Here is a 16,870-nt window from a genome sequence, read left to right on the forward strand (position 1 = left end):
AGCTAAGAGGAGAAGTATCAACTATGGACTCTGACAAACCTGGTTTTCAATCCTAGTTCTCCCACTTATTAGCTGTCTAGCTCAAGAAAAATTGTCTCTGGGCCTTGGTTTTCTAATCTGTAAAATGGGCACAACACCATCTGTCTCCTCAGATTGCTGTGAAGATTAAATAAGACAATAAATGGAAGGCACCTGGTTGTATTTGGGCAGGTGCCCAATCAAAGTAGCTATTATCATTCATCCCATTACTCTAAAAAGGTAACAGAAAGTCTTAAGGAAATTAGGAACCCCAGAAAAAATAAACCTAATTTTAAAAAAAGAAAAACCTAAATTCTTCAAACCATAAAGTTTCTGATCATTAATTTATCATTAATCAATCTCTGCTACAAATACCATTGACAGATTTTTTTAAAAGACACCACTTAAATTTTAATATCAGATGAACAACAAATATTTTTAGTATTGTAAGATGTCCCATGCAATATTGTACCTAAAAAATTATTTGTTGCTCATCTAAAATTCAAATTCAACTGAGTGTCATCTTTTTTATTCACCACATCAGACCACCTAACTGCAAACAGTAGAGACCTGAGTTTATTTAATTCCTACTTCCTTTAGCCCAGGTCCCTACTGTGCTAACAGGAAAGAAATCTTTATTTCAAAAAGTTTAAAATAAATCAATAGATTAATAAATTAACATTATTAAAACTTTTCAAATATCCAGAACTTTAGCTTTTCAATATAAGAAGAAAAAACAACTGCCTTTTTTTTTCTTCTTTTTCATTTTATAGTGTAGCCATTGGCTTTTGGTTTTTAATCATCTCTCACACAAACCATGGCAATGTGCAGTTTCCAGGCTCCCTTGGCCAGTTCTGAATTTTGTTTTGTTTTGCCTTTCCTCTTTCTCCAGTGCAGGGCTCCATGGAAACTTGATTATGCAGACAGACCTGTGGAACTGAGAGGAAACTGACAAATAAGACCCAAATTGAGATGCTCTGTCAAAAAGAACGGTCCTCTCCAGTAAAGTGGTATTGTGTAGTAAGGCAGGATGTATGTCCAGGAGAGGTTCAGGTCAACCAAGCAAGTGTAAAGGGGTGCAGTGAACATGTTGATGACATTTTGCGTTTGCTTGATTAACTCTTGGTATTCCTTTGTTGGTTTATATTTTCCAAACAGGGTGACAGGGTGATAGCCTCCCCCAGTTTATTGAAATCAGAAACTTACATTAACAATAAAGTTAATACTTGAAGCTTGAGCTTTGAGCTCTTAATTTTGTGAGATACTACCTATGTATGGAGAAGATTAATAAGAATATCTGATTTAACTTTGTCAACAAAAGACACCATACTAAAATTTGCTTTCACACATATGTACTTGGCTTTGTGGTAACATGGTTGATAAGATGCATACTTACATACAAATTCAGGTATATTGTTCACTAACATGTAAAAGGAAAAATGGTTTCAAGAGTAATTTTATTTTACTGTTTAAAAATGTTAAGAAGTTCAAAAGTGGCAGTTTTTACCTCTGTTAAGTTCCCTTATCCACCACTGACACAGACATGTTCTCTTAATTTTTATAATAATTTTATGATATCCCAATATTTATTTAAAATGTGCAAATCTCTTTAACAACTTCTAAGTAAATGGTAAGAACTGGTTGGCTTTAAAAACTCTTTGTAGATATTATTATCCCATCAAAATCCATAGTTCATCTTAATTTAGAATTTAAAACAATGAAACAAAAAAAGAAAAAGAATTGCGAAAGCAAACAAAAAGCCAAAAGAGCATTAGAACTCTGCATTTTCCTTTGAAGGGCAGAGAAAAATCACGGGTAATTCGGGCGAGCTGATTTCTAGAGGACTCCAGCCATCAGAATGACTTTGTTGGGAGCAGCCGCCCAACGGTCCTGGCCATTACATGTCAATCTGTCAAACCAACAAACAAAAACACCACAGGCTTTAGCACAAATGGCATATGACAAATGCAGATGTGCCTCTGAAAAGAATCCTTTGCTTTTTAAACACCTGCAAGAATTCCAAAACAACTGGCAAGCCTTCCACTCTGCTAGAGCCACTTTCCTGACCCTGAGTTCGGAGTGGTAAAGACAAAAATGCCTAGAATGTACAGTCTTCCATTCCTATTTGGAAGAGCAGTGGGGGGCTGATGAGGAGCTAGTACAGTGTTGATATCACAATGCTGTGCACCTGCTTTGGATGTAAAAAGAAAGGGTTTATTACAGAAACTGCAGCATTTTTCATCTTCTCATTAAGTAGTCGTGAGCAAATTCAAGTGTGTCTCTGTTTTATTAGGTTAACCCATCCTGAATTAAAAGGGCTTCTTGAGAATTTTTTCCCTTTTCTTCCCCAACAAGTGTATTGTCCTCCTTTCACAATTAAATTGCCTCCTACATTTTGGTTTAGGCCGATGAGTCATTTGTAGTACTGATGCAAAAGAGAATTTCTTAGACACTTAACAACCAAAACATAAAATTTAGTTTTACATTTTTATAGATTTTTCTTTAACTTTAAAGACAAGCATCCTCCAAACATTTCTCTATTCAATGAACACTTTTATGTCTAAAAACTATGTTACCAAAGAAACTCATTCCCAGAGAGTATTCCTTCTGTGTGTTTCAGTTGGTGTCTTGTGAAATGGCATCCTTATGAAACCAGTACTGTGAAACCGTGGCTAATAGAAATGTCTTTAAGGTTATCAGCTGGTAGAGGAAAATGTCCCTTGACCCAGTAATTTTGTTTACCAGAGGCAACTTGATAGTATTTTTCATTTCTTCCTTAATAACAGTCTGTTATAATATGTATACCTAGTTACCAAATAGATCTCGGGTTAGTAGTCCAGCTATAAATAAAGAGAGGGCAGTACTCTGTTATCAGAAAGAATGTCAGCGAGAGCAGGCTGCCCAGTAGCGAATTACAAAGTTTTGGCTCCCAAGAATGAGATGCGTTGTTTCTCTTGCACACTGCAGCTGCCTCCCCACCCCACCCCCCTTTTTGGTGGTTTATTACACACAAGCTACTCATGAATGGGAGCCGCTGTTTTACAGTACACCACACTTACAGGACTTATCTCTAGGCCTACCACAGATTTGACTGATCAACAGCAGGGCACCGCCATCATAATTCTTCCTAGAAACAGGAGTATAAAAAGGGGTTTGTTGGAGGTTGGCTGGATCTGCAGAGAATCCTGCCCGCAGGGCCTGCCGATGCCATCACTAGCTGTTATGGTCTTTGGCCTAATAAGGTACAGAAACAAAGATTGTTCACTTATTCAAGAAGACTAAAGCACTAGAATGATGGAAAGTAGAGGCAGCAGGGCACACATCCAAGTGGGATTAAGGCCACAAGTGCAGCTTGATAGGCCTGTCTGGGTGGCAGAAGAAGGATCTGCAGCTGAAAATCCAGTTCAAACATAATTTATTATATGTCATTCATAGTTAGAGGTGGCTGTCATTAGTGGTTAAATTGTTGCCTTGTATCCTACTGAGTTTGATAAGTATTTTTGTAAGCTGCTTATACCTTATCATAATTCAGAAACAGAGGCAGAAGGTAAACAACAGATGGATAAATAAACATACTTCATGCTAAGAAATCTATCTGGAAAAGGCCACGGTGCTTCGTTTTTTACCCATTCTCTACTATAAGTCACACTATGTCCTTCACATTTCTAAATGTTGGCATTGCAGTAAAAGGTCACGTTTGGCATCTCCGAGGCTTTCTCAAACTTTCAGATAAACACCAAGAAGATGAATTCACCTATTTCCCAACAAAATAAACACACAAACCATGTTTTATATAGGAGGAAAACTTCAACTTGGAGAAGTCATTGTCCCAGACCTAAAGACAGTGAATGACCTAGTCGAGAATAAAATTCTGAAGTTAAATACTGCTGGAATTAGAAATGTGGCTTATTAGAAGGGTATTTCCACAATGAGCTCTATACACTTTGAAGTCATTGTACAATAGTTTCTTGCCTGAGAGAGGAATATACTTGGCTAATGCTTCATTGTATTATAAATGGACTGTATGTTCTAAGAGAACAATAATTTAAAGTCAGTTTCATATTTGTAATTAATGAAGGTTTGATTATCTTATTATTTAAGAAGAGTGTGATAGGTTATAGATTTTGGGTATGGGAGGTATTAAGTATTAATATCAGTCATACTAATGCCAGATCAGAGTTAATTAAATGTGTCCCATCTCAGAAGACGAGAGGTCAATATGGCTGTTTTTTAAATAATATTTTTCCAAATAGTCAAATAGCAAGCCATCCTTTATATTCCCTCTCCCACCACTATGTTTTATCTATCCTGATTTCAAACCATTTAAGCTTTTAAGATTGGGCTCATAAATTCAGTATTATCTGTAGTACTTAGGACCTCACCAGGTTTACTATTTCATTCAGTCTTTTAGTTCATTCTCTTATATCTCTCTGTTCATGCCCACTTTTGCAGCACATTAACTTATGCCTTGTGCTTATTCCAGAAAGCAGAAATGTCTTATTGTGACATAAGGACCACAATGTCTGTGAAACTATTTTAATTCAAATGGGAAGATTTGAGATACAACAGTGTGAAACTGTGTTAAACTAGTTCTCTGAACTCTGTTACTTATTAGCTGTTTGATCTTATGCAGTTGACTAAATTTCTTTGAGCCTCATTTTGATCATGTATAAAATGGGAATGCCTATATGCCTGCCCCTTCTGCATCTCTTGTTTTATACTCAAGGACAAGATATGAGTAGTGGCTTTGAAGCAGAAATACCAGGAAACAACCTAAATGACCATCAATAGGACAATGGTGAAAGAAATTCTGATTCAACCCTCCTGTGGGATATTAGGCAGCAGTTACAAAGAGTGAACTAGATTGACCTGAATTATAAGAATGTTTTCCCTGACATATTATGAAGTGAGAAAAACATCATGAAGTCTCATTTGTTTTTAAAAAATTAGTATATATGTAGTCATAATAAGAAGAGTAGTTAACTTCACATAAAATGGTTACTGTGTGCCAAGCACTGCTCTAAGCAGTTCATACATAAACTCACTTAGTCCTTGCAATAACCCAATGCAATTGTACTGTTGTGATCTTCACTTTAATAGATGAGAAAACTCAGGTGAGATCATACATGGGGTAAGTAGTAGAGTTTGAACCAAAACCTTGACTCTTTAGATCCAGAATCTATGTTCTTCATTCTCTGTTTGCCTATCAATCTATCAACTCCCCATCATCTGTCTGCCTATCTTTCCGTCCACCATTCACCCATCCAGCTATCATCTATCTATCTGAGATCCGGAAGGTTATATACTTTTGGAGAAGTGACAAGGGACACTTTCACTTTTTATCCTACACAACACTTTCACTTCTATAAACCTGTGTATTGTTTGCCATTCCACAGTCAAGTTTAGAAGTACAGTACTGGGGAGATCTGATATACAGCTGCAGTGATTATAAAGCAAAAGCTTTAAAGCAAGTGGTCCTTAAGTGGGCACTGAAAGCAATGTCAATAATTTACTTTGGGTGGGGCCTTAAATATGAATATTGTTTGTATCTTTGAGATGGGGGGGTGGGTATGACACTTTTCCTTTTAATTGCAACACCTTTTTATTTCAATAGCACCTACATAATGCATTGTCCCCTATAAGCACTCAGTTTCTTGACCAAAAGGAGACTATATGTGAAGGATTTCTGTTAGAGCAGGACTATAATTTGGGGGTATGTAGAAGGGCAAAGTTAAATTGAAATTAAATAAATGATTCTGGACAATTAACCAGTGCTTTATACAACTTGATTAAACAGCCACAGATAAGAATAAAGGTTTCTTTTGCCCTCACTGGCTTCCCTGGTGGCTCAGCTGGTAAAGAATCTGCCTGCAATGCGGAAGACCTGGGTTCCATCCCTGGATTGGGGAAATCTCCTGCAGAAGGGAATGGCTACCCACTCCAGTATTCTGGCCTGGAGAATTCCATGGACTATATAGTCTATGGGATCACCAAGAATCAGACATGACTGAATGACTTTCACTTTGCCCTCACAAACTCTCACACCAATCCTCATTATTTACCTCATATTTTACTCGAGTTTGGTGTTTACATTTTCTTCTTAAAATATTTCTTGGACCTGGATTTCTAAGCTTTGGAGCTAAGATTTAATTTCCACTTGACTTGAGGTTTCATGTTAGGAAGATTGCCACAACAAACATTCCATTCTTGGACTCTTGTGCATTACATCACCAAAAACATTTGTATTAGTTTATTATTTTGATTATTGCAGGATGAGTATGAGGTTGCTAGAATGTATTCAGTGAGCTTTTATTCCTTGCTTCTGTGCCTTTTAGTATCTTTTTATCAGAGACTTTGAGTTTGTTTATACAACTGGCTGATACTTCCTGATTGCAAGATATCTCAGTAGCCTTTTAAACATATTTAAATGTATTTCTAAACTTTCATTCACTTACATAAGCATGAATGTAGAACTTCGGAATGGAGAATTTAAAAAATGATTTTTTTCCTCTCAAGCTGAAGATTTACTAACTTAAAAAATAATATATCTGGGGACTTCCCTGGTGGTCCAGTGGCTAAGACTCCAAGCTCCCAGTGCAGGGGCCTGGGTTTGATGCCTGGTCAGGGAACTAGATCCCACATGCTGCAACTAAATATCCCAAAAGCCACAACTAAGACCTGGTGTGGCCAAATAAATAAATAAATATAAAAAAATAATAATAATACATTTTAAGATGCAGTATTTATTTGTAATCCTATATTGGAACTCTGAGTACAAGTGGCACATAGGGAGTGACCCACAAAATATCTTTGAAAAAGTATAATTGATTTTTCATAAAGATCTTCAATTTAATAATTGATATGTTATTTCACAAATATGAGAAAGAGATATCCAGATGGAGATACTGAGGATCACAGAGGCACCCAGATCCAGGAATAAAACAATACGAAAAGCACTAGATTTCTCACACTCAATTCTCATCACTGAATTTTAACTTCCTTTAAGATAAATGCTTTTATTATTAATAAAATGTTTAATGACAGTATTTACTAAATAAAGTATAGGATGACCCATTAAAACAGAATATTCAGCCTCACATTGTGTTATTCTAGAAGCAATTTAAATCCATTAAATCATTTTCTATGGTACACTGTATAATCTCACTTCCTTACCTTCCCCTTCCATATAGAATATGGTCCCATGTCTGTCTACCAGAGCCCTACCTACACTTTAAGGCCTATGTTCTCTATCAAACTTGTCCAGGCTACTCCATATTTTCAGTCATTTGTTCAGACCTTTACCAAAAACTTATTCTGAAGAGACTTCTATACATGCTCATTTCTCTTTCCCAGATAGCTGGACCCAAATCCTGAGCTTTTTAAATATTTTTTAATTCTAATACTTACTTCCACAAAATTCCATGATGGCAGGGATCTATACTTTTCATCTTTGAATAACTTAAAGGAATACCTTATACTTACTTGCTGCTACTGCTGCTAAGTTGCTTCAGTCGTGTCCGACTCTGTGCGACCCCATAGATGGCAGCCTACCAGGCCCTGCCATCCCTGGGATTCTCCAGGCAAGAACACTGGAGTGGGTTGCCATCTCCTTCTCCAATGCATGAAAGTAATAAGTGAAAGTGAAGTCGCTCAGTTGTATCTGACTCTTAGCGACCCCATGGACTGCAACCTATCAGGCTCCTCTGTCCATGATTTTTCAGGCAAGAGTACTGGAGTGGGGTGCCATTTTAGAGGTAGTCGGTTATGCTTACCCAATGGATATTAGGCACCCAACAATACTCACCATAAACAGGTTACTCTAGCAAATTAAGTTCCATAATCAGAAACTGCATCTATCAGCAATTATATAAGATATATTCACAATATTGAGAGAGAGAAAAAAATCTGATATTATAGAAATGAATACACAAATAATTGACTGAATTTGCACTATATACTGTGATCTTCTACTACAGAGATAAATAATATTCCTTTCAGAAGAATATAAAACATTTTTATGCCTGGTTGACTTGCTTAAAAACCTCATTGGGGAAAATGTTTGTATCACTGAAAAGAAAATCCTATTGATAACAGCTTCAGGAGAGAAAGAGGAGGGGTATAGAAAGAGAAGGAAAGAAAGAAAACATATCTTTGATACCTCAGTATATTGAGCAGGAGTAACTTAAAAGAAAAATGAGAAACCTTTATTTATGCTTCCCAACGTTAGGGTGGTGCTTCTATGTACTTATATGCAAGTTTTATGTAGCAATTGACAATATTGCTTTTTGGATTCCTAAAATAATTATCCTCCTCCTCCTTCTTCATTATCTTCTTTTGCAACATGAGAAGTTTACATGAAAACTAACCAATAACTTAGTTGACTTAGAAATACTATGAAGACAGCAAGAGGGAGGGACATTGCTAGACTCTTTAACATTAAAAGTTTACCCCAAGGAGTAGAGTTTGGCTGTCAGAAAATTCTTGGTATTGTACTTAGCTTCTCTGACTTGTAGGTTCAGCTGCAGTGAGTGTTGTGTTGTGCTGAATATTTGTCTGGCATAAGGCATTGCCTTAGATAAGCCTCTTAACTCAAGCTGGGTTTAAAACAAAACTACTTAAAAACTGATGAGTAACGTAAGAAGGAGGAAGAGAGGAAAAGAGAGAAGGGAAGGAGGAAAGAGAAGACAAGAAAGAAAGAAGGAAAGGAAAGCAGGAAGGGAGGAAGTGGGGAAGGAAGGGAGGAAGACAGGGGGAAAAAAGCCTGTTTAGGACAATAGTAGCTGTTAAAGGCAGATATGAATAAAATTAGTGAGACTGGTAATGTACAAAACAAAAACGGCATCTAAGCAAACATATCAATGTGAATATGAGAGTCTTTATTTTTACATTTCTTAATTTGCAAATTCTAGAGAAGACATTAGAAGTTTGAACTTGGGGGCTTTAACATCTACTTAGAAATCACAATAAACAATTCTCAGTCTAATGTCATGTTTTAATTGAAAAACCTTGGCCCAAGAAAGCTTATAATATATGTATGTCATTATTGATACACATTCAACCAGAACACTTGTTTTCCCTTTTCCAGACACCTTTTCATTTTTTCCTAATCCTAAAAACTTTGACTGGATTTGTCTAGCTGCTAGCAAAATTCAGGAGCAAAAACCTTGATTTAAGTATATATAAAGTGACTAATTTGAGTATATAAATTTTAAGAAATAAAAAAAGGATTTTTTCATATTATCAATAACATTCACACATCTATATTACATAATTAAAACAATATAATCAAAAGCCTAATTAGAATCACATGTTGTAATCCTTGCATATTTTTTGATTTCTGTGTTTAGATAGGTTACATCAACATCAGGTGAACTAAACCTTTTATTTATCATTCATAAAGTAGTTTGAAAACTTTTATTTACACACATAGAGTAAAAAATCCAAGAGAAACAGGAAGTAGCCCTTCACAACTTTGTTTATCCAAACTTGATAAGATGTTAAAAGTACCAGTTTATAAACACTAGACGGCAGAGCTGGAGAGTGAGGGAATTAGAGGTTAATAAAAGGGTACAAACTTTCAGCTATAAGATGAATAAAGGTCTGAAAATTTAATGTGTAACATGGTGACTATAGTTTATAAGACTGTATTGAATAACTGAAATTTGTTAATAGAGTAGAACTCAATGGAATTTCCCTGGAGGTCCAGTGGTTGGGACTCCAAGCTTCCACTGTGGGGGGCATAGGTTTGATTCCTGGTTCAGGGAACTAAGGTCCTGCATGCCACTTGGCATGGCCAAAAGAGAGACAGTAGAACTTAAATATTTTCCTCAAAAAATATATAAATAAATGCATAGGTGATGGATGTATTAATTGACTGGAGGAATCCCCTCACCGAGTATGCCTGTATCAAATCATCATGATGTGCATTTTAAATATCTAACAATTTTATTTGTCATTTATATCTCAACAGAGCTAAAAAAACAAAAACAAAAAACACTAGACAAGAAACCTCACCTATAGTATTATCGATGGTTTTCATGTTCATTTAAAAAATTCCAGGTAGTTATTTAATTTATGTAGGGCTGCCCATGTTTGACTTCTAGAGATTAACTGAAAGACCATTGATACATACATAGATACACACAAAAGAAAATAATAATTAGTAAAATTCATTTCTAAATGAAAAAAAGTTTTTAAATTGTGTCATAACTTTTTTGTGAAATATAAAAACTTTGCTCCTTAATACAAAATCTTGGTTTTGGGGGATATAGAACATAAAAACAATTAAAAAGCCTATTGCTATAGGTTAATCACTTGAAGCAGAAGCTATAAAATCTGAGTTGGCATCCGAGGTGTCCCATTTATCAGCTGGATCAGTGTGCCAATGACTCAGCTGCCTCCTTGGTAAAATGGGATTAATGATATTATTTCATGACATTATTCTAAGGATCAAACAAAATTATGAACTGAGAAGTACTTTGTAAGTTACAGGGCATTAAAACAAATTTAAGATGTTTTTAAGTAATAATTTTATCTAGTTGAGAAATTATTATTTATGCAACATATCTTTCCTAACAGTTAGTTTGATATCTAGGCATGGGTACCACTGTGAAATCATACATTTACCAATAGGAAGTAGAATGTCTTTCTGGCCACCTCTCAGACAGATTAACAAACTGTAAGAAAAGGATCCACAGTTTGAGCCATGCTATATTAGGTGGACAGTGTAATCACTAGGACAACTCTGAATACAAAGAAAGTGGAAACATGAGTCTGAAGAGGGGAACTATCAAAGCTACTCTTTATCAAGAGTGAAACTTTGAAATCCATCTATTTAAGATTAATCACTATTCTTTTAGTTAAGCTGTTGTCATCTCTAACTTTCCCTAAGTAGAAAATAATCTACACTTCCAACTAAGTTATTCATGGTCCAATTTGTTCTCAGAATACTATAATAGGCTTTGTGAAGATAAGTTTTATAATAGGGATTTAACATAGTGAGACACCAAGACACAGAGGCCTTCAAACACAAAGAGTATATATGTGTATAAACTGCTCAGTCCCCTCCCCCTCTGCTTCCACTCTTCCTGGTTTATTCTCCGGAAAGGACATTCACCCCTACTTAAAATCTAATTTTTACAAAGGATTCAGATGAAATGGCATCTGAGTTTAGCTACCGTAGAGTTGCTCTGGAGCCATTTCAACATCACTGGACAATGGGGGAAACTTTAAACAAAGTACCACTGGAAGAAGGAATATTCCTAGGATAAAATCTTCTCTCTTGGCAGTTTTGTCTTGCTTGATAACCACATTTACATAATGAGTTCACAGGCTAGAACTCTCAAAGAGTACTCCACTTTCTTGGAGAAAATAAAATATTCAGGGTGGCATCTGGGAGAAAAAATAAAAAAATGAAGGAGGAGAAGAAAAAGAAGGAAAAAGAATCATTGATGATTTACACATTTTATATTTATTTCCCAAGCTTCTGATATCTTAAACTATTGAAAATACATAAAATTAATTCTAAGACACTATACATTTATAAATTTGTTCTTTTTTCCCTCTTTGACTCTAAAGATCTAACTTTCCCTATTTATAATTTTTACCTCATTTGTATCCAAATGAGTATATCAGCTAGTTGTTTTACAAAGTACCAAGGCACTTGAAGTGAAAAACAAGCTTATCTTCTTTCAGATGGTGGTTGTTTCTTTTTAAGGTTCCATATTTTCACATTTTAAACATTTCAAGACACAAGCTCATGAAGTGTAATATTTAAAATACTTGAGAAAATAAGATAAAATACCTGAAACTCTTTATCTATTTATGTATTTTAATAACTAGCTTTTCTTTTCCCTAGTTTTACATCCCTGCTACTTATTTTGTTGTAAGTGAGGCTATCTTATTTGTATATTTGTAATAAAGTTCATAAAAGGATGAAGATGTGTGGTTCATTGAGTATTTATATTCAAATTTTTTTGATTAAAAAATCTTAAAAATCATGTAAGAATTACACAACCAATAAACATTTTAAACTTTTTTAAGCTAAGAAAAAAGTTTAATTGTTTTTTTAATGTGTTTTTAATGATTTCTAGCACTCACACCTCCTTACTTGCTTTCCAAACTGTTTATACTGTCCCCAATAACACTCAGTGGAAAGCTGTCATTCCTGGCTAAATCCTTACTTAGGGTGGATGCTATGCCTCCGTGAGACAGGGTCAGGGGGTCAAAATCGATTTTGGAGGCCACCTGGAGAGTCCAGGCCATGAACTGACTCAAAAAATTTATATCAGAGCCGGAATAGTCCACCTCCCAGGGTCAGATCTGGCCTGACACTCCAACCGCAGGCTGGGGCATGCTAGACCGAGCTCAGAGAGAGGCTAGAGTTGTTGACCCTGCTAGCTGACCTCTTCAAACTTCAGGAGAATTTTTTTGGCAGTTACCACGGTGACTGGGTACTCTAAAAGCTTATCCTTCTTACTGAAAGAAGGAAAAAAAAATAGGAAAAAAATATGTTAAAACCTACCTTGCAGAGATGCCTATCACAAGTTTTTTTTTTTTTTCCCCAAAGGGAAAAAACTGAAGGAGTTCTAAATTGTCTATGACTTTAATTTCCACTGTTGTCCTAAAGAAATTGGAACTTGTAAGGTCTTTCAAAACCAAATTTCACATTTGTAACAGATACTGTTTTTTTTTTAACCCAATAACTGAAAACAATTTGAATAATGTATTAAAATACTTTTTAAACAACATAATTTACTTGGAAATTCTATTATCTCTCTGCTTTTCTTTGAGACTAATCAGCTTTTAAATAAGATCCGCCATAAATGCTAATTTAGTCGGGGAAAAACACTGTAACTAAATATTCATTTTTGTGTCAAAAACACACTCAATTTTTTCTGAGAGAAAAATGTCCATTTTTGCTTGACTTGAAATAGTAAAATTAAGAGGAAAGCAAATGACCATTATTCTATATTTTAAAAAATTTTTAACTAATGACTTAATAAAATAATGTTTACATTAAAAACAATGTCATGAAAATACTCTAATATAACACAAGAACACTAGGAGGAAAAATTCAAAGTGTACTTTCTTTTAGATGAATTTGAAACTAAAAAAAAAAAAAGCTATAGAATATTCTTCTATGTTAATACCAAATGCTATCTTGTCCTAAATTTCTACAGTGATAGAAAGACTTATAAATTAAAATTTAATTCCCATTGGGTAAACCTACACACATTATAAAACTCTGCTAGTTGATTTTTGGTGACAGATTATAATACAAAATACTTTTAAACGGCTCCTATATACATCTTGAAATTAGATGAGAATCATAATACGTTAGAAGTATATTATTTAATTATAATAATACTTGCTTTTTAAAAATGCCTGTGTGGTATATAAGGACTTTTTGTAAAGTGAAATCATGGACTCGTAGTGTTGCTACTGTTCTGGCCTCCTTCTGGTCCTCCTCTAATTTTCTCATCTGCCTCTTACATGACCCAGGTCCTGGAAGTCTTGAAAGGTTTTTCTCCAGTGTGTGTGTGTGTGTGTGTGTGTGTGTGAACATAAGCACACACAAACGATTAAGCATTGGTGAGGGGAGGGTGGTTTTGCATTTTAAAAAGCACTGGCTATGTAACAAAACAATGTCTTTGGTCTCGATATCATTTCTCATCTTGACTGTAAGCCAAAAAAGAAAAAAAATGATGAATTACAGAAATGTAGTAACTGACACTCCAAAAATGAATACTGAAATTTCAGAGGAATGCTTTAACCTAATCTGGAATGTTCATTTTGCTGTGACCTATTTTCACTGCTTTGTAATCACCACTAAATACCTAAAACGGAATGGACATAAAACCAAGTATCTGTTAATTAATCTCAATTAAAAACAAAAAAATATATAATTCAGAATATAATTTCCTTTGGGTTCAAAACATCCAGTGAAAGGAAAGATTGGAGACATATTTTGAGAAGATTTTGCCATGTGATCCAATTGCACTTTGTTAAAACACAGGTCTTTCAATTAGATGGTGTGGTTCTTGCCATTGCAAAGTGGGCAATGAGGCTGGTGAGTCACGACAAGTGTGGTGCCAGCTCATTCTCTATGATGAACTCAGGCTGGCCTTCCCAGCCGGGAACTCTTGGCAAGCTTCGTTAAAGACCCGGAGGCTGGCAAAGCATGAAGAACTATCAAACAGGAAATGAGGTCCTCCTCAGGTTTTGAAAAGAGATGATAGAAGTCTTAAAGTGAGGCAGGCCAGACCAGAATCTCCTAAACCACAAGCCTTATCTTGAGTGAAACATTATTTCTAAGCTGGATCTGAAAAGGAAAAGAAGTTAAAGTATGAGACAATGGTTCATTTGTACGTAGGAAAACAGTGCCAAGTCTCTTAGTTTGGTTTCCTCAAGTTAAAGTTAGGACCTCTCCCAGGGAAAAAACAAAAATCACTTATCAGTTTTCTGCATAAATTTCTACTAAAAAGACAATGAAATAAATAGATATTTAGAAGATTCATAAATATGGGTCTTCTCTTATGTTGAAAATTGGTTGGTTCTAGAACTACAGAATTCAGGGACTGGGAGGGATTTAAGAGATCATCTGGTCCTATCTCTTTACTTAGATCCTGCTCAGCACTTCTAGCTTAGTGGATTCTCCACTATAATGTGTGATCGCTTCACTGGGTAGAAAGGGTGTTAAAACCCCATACCTGTAGACCTATTCAGAGCCTTGGTGACAGAGTTATTCTGGAACCATGGTATAAAATGATTGTAAAACTCCTTCAAGTTATACTTCCAGGAAACAACTTTAATTCCATAAAATCAGGTAGGAAATAATACAATAATGTGTGCTGTAGGAAGCTTAAAATTTTTCAGGAACTTAGATAACAAGGGTAGGCTGTTAATATTATTTCTTCAGCTAATTGTTTTTATTGATTTGTTATGGCTAACAGGCACTGATTGATTTTCTTTTAATCAGTATGGAGTCTTCACTCTGCCAGGTTTATAATTAAATACTGAGAAGAAGGGCTCTTGGTGTTAGTCTCAGTTTCCAGTGGTATGAAGGTCTGTCCAAATAACCATGAGCTATGTAAGATTTGATGGCTGCCAGTGTAGAAAGGGCTTAATGTGGTTTTTCTTTAATATTTCTCTAATTAGCTTTAGCTTTAACTTGTTTCTATTAGGATCAGTGGATCCTAAAAATGAAGCAAAAGGAAGCCCCTAGAAAAATATGGAATTCATTGCTCATACCCCAAACTGCCATTTGTCAACTGCATTCAACTATAACATTTATTTTCTATATCATGTATTTTCAGTGCAATCATCAAAGTTCCCTTTTAACTTGTCATGGTGTTTGGGAGAAGACCATGATTGAATCCTGAGAATCTGGTTCAAGGCTCCAGAGGGGAAAAAAGAGTAAAGGATAAGAATTTGAGGGGAGGAGGAAAAGTACTAGGTATGCTGAGGGATTTTAATATGGAAAGAGGCTGGTGTTTAGGAAGATGCTGCTGCTGCTGCTGCTGCTAAGTCGCTTCAGTCGTGTCTGACTCTGTGCAACCCCATAGATGGCAGCCCACCAGGCTGCACAGTCCCTGAGATTGTCCAGGCAAGAACACTGGAGTGGGTTGCCATTTCCTTCTCCAATGCATGAAAGTGAAAAGGGAAAGTGAAGTTGCTCAGTCGTGTTCGACTCTTAGTGACCTCATGGACTGCAGCCCACCAGGCTCCTCCGTCCATGGGATTTTCCAGGCAAGAGTACTGGAGTGGGGTGCCATTGCCTTCTCCGGTTTAGGAAGATAGGTATGTGTGATTAAGAGGTGAAGGCAGCAAGAGTCAGGTAGTCCCTTAACTGCCATCTAGAATTTCAAAGAAATGCTATATCTTTTCCATAGATTCTAATGGGTGTTGGTTAAGGGAGGAATTTGGGGTACTAATTACTTGTTAAAGTTTTGGAGGTGGTGGTGGTTGGGGGACGGGAATGAAAAACAACTCTGAGGTTGAGGGTCAGAAGAATGTTTGCTTGGCTACTCAAGGCTCCTAATGAAGTTCAGCTACCTATCCTACAGTTATGTGTGTGAGTCTATCTATCGTTCTATTTCTCAAAAACACTTCAGTCGTCTCCCCTTTTCCCAGAAGTAGACTTCACCCAGAGGAGAAAGAGCTGTTAAGGGAAACTCCTGTGCAGAAGGAAACTTTTCTATATACACACATTTTTTTCTTTTTGGAATCAAGGATGAGAAGCCAGCCAAGAAAGTCAGTGGGGAATTGTGAGATTAAAGATTGAGAACTTCCCACCTGGTTCTGAGCTCTAGCCCCAGGATCAGCCAGGCTGTGCTCCAGAAACAATGTGGACGATGCAAGAGCTGATTGCCTTCCCCAGCTTCTTGACCTGTCTTGAGACTTTGCCAGGGCTGTTCCCTCAGTCCAGGTGGGCACAGCGCTCCTGTCTAAAACATCATGGAAAGGATATAGCACTTCTTTGAAATTCTAGATGGCATTTAAGGACTACATGACCCATTGCCTTCACCTCTTAATCGCACATAACTGTCTTCCCAAACACCAGCCTCCTTTCCTATAACAATCCACTGCACTGCTCCTAGAACGGCACAGTCTAGGGCTGCTGCTACTGCTAAGTCACTTCAGTCATGTCCAACTCTGTGCGACCCCATAGACGGCAGCCCACCAGGCTCCCCCGTCCCTGGGATTCTCCAGGCAAGAACACTGGAGTGGGTTGCCATTTCCTTCTCCAATGCATGAAAGTGAAAAGGGAAAGTGAAGTCGCTCAGTCATGTCCGATTCTTCGTGACCCCATGGACTGCAGCCTACCAGGCTCCTCCGCCCAGGGGATTTT

General features: G+C 36.3%; 1 long non-coding RNA gene across 1 annotated transcript in view; it reads right to left on the reverse strand.

Moving 5' to 3' along the window:
- Window positions 1-11,484: 11,484 nt before the first annotated feature.
- The window catches only part of LOC129643834 (uncharacterized), a 45,817-nt gene continuing 40,431 nt past the window's right edge, over window positions 11,485-16,870 (reverse strand). The window contains exon 4 of the long non-coding RNA XR_008710534.1: window positions 11,485-14,341. This is a non-coding gene — a long non-coding RNA (uncharacterized LOC129643834). The remainder of the gene's footprint in view (window positions 14,342-16,870) is intronic.

Source organism: Bubalus kerabau, chromosome 2, assembly GCF_029407905.1.
Source record: "Bubalus kerabau isolate K-KA32 ecotype Philippines breed swamp buffalo chromosome 2, PCC_UOA_SB_1v2, whole genome shotgun sequence".
In the NCBI taxonomy this organism is placed as follows: Eukaryota; Metazoa; Chordata; class Mammalia; order Artiodactyla; family Bovidae; genus Bubalus; species Bubalus kerabau.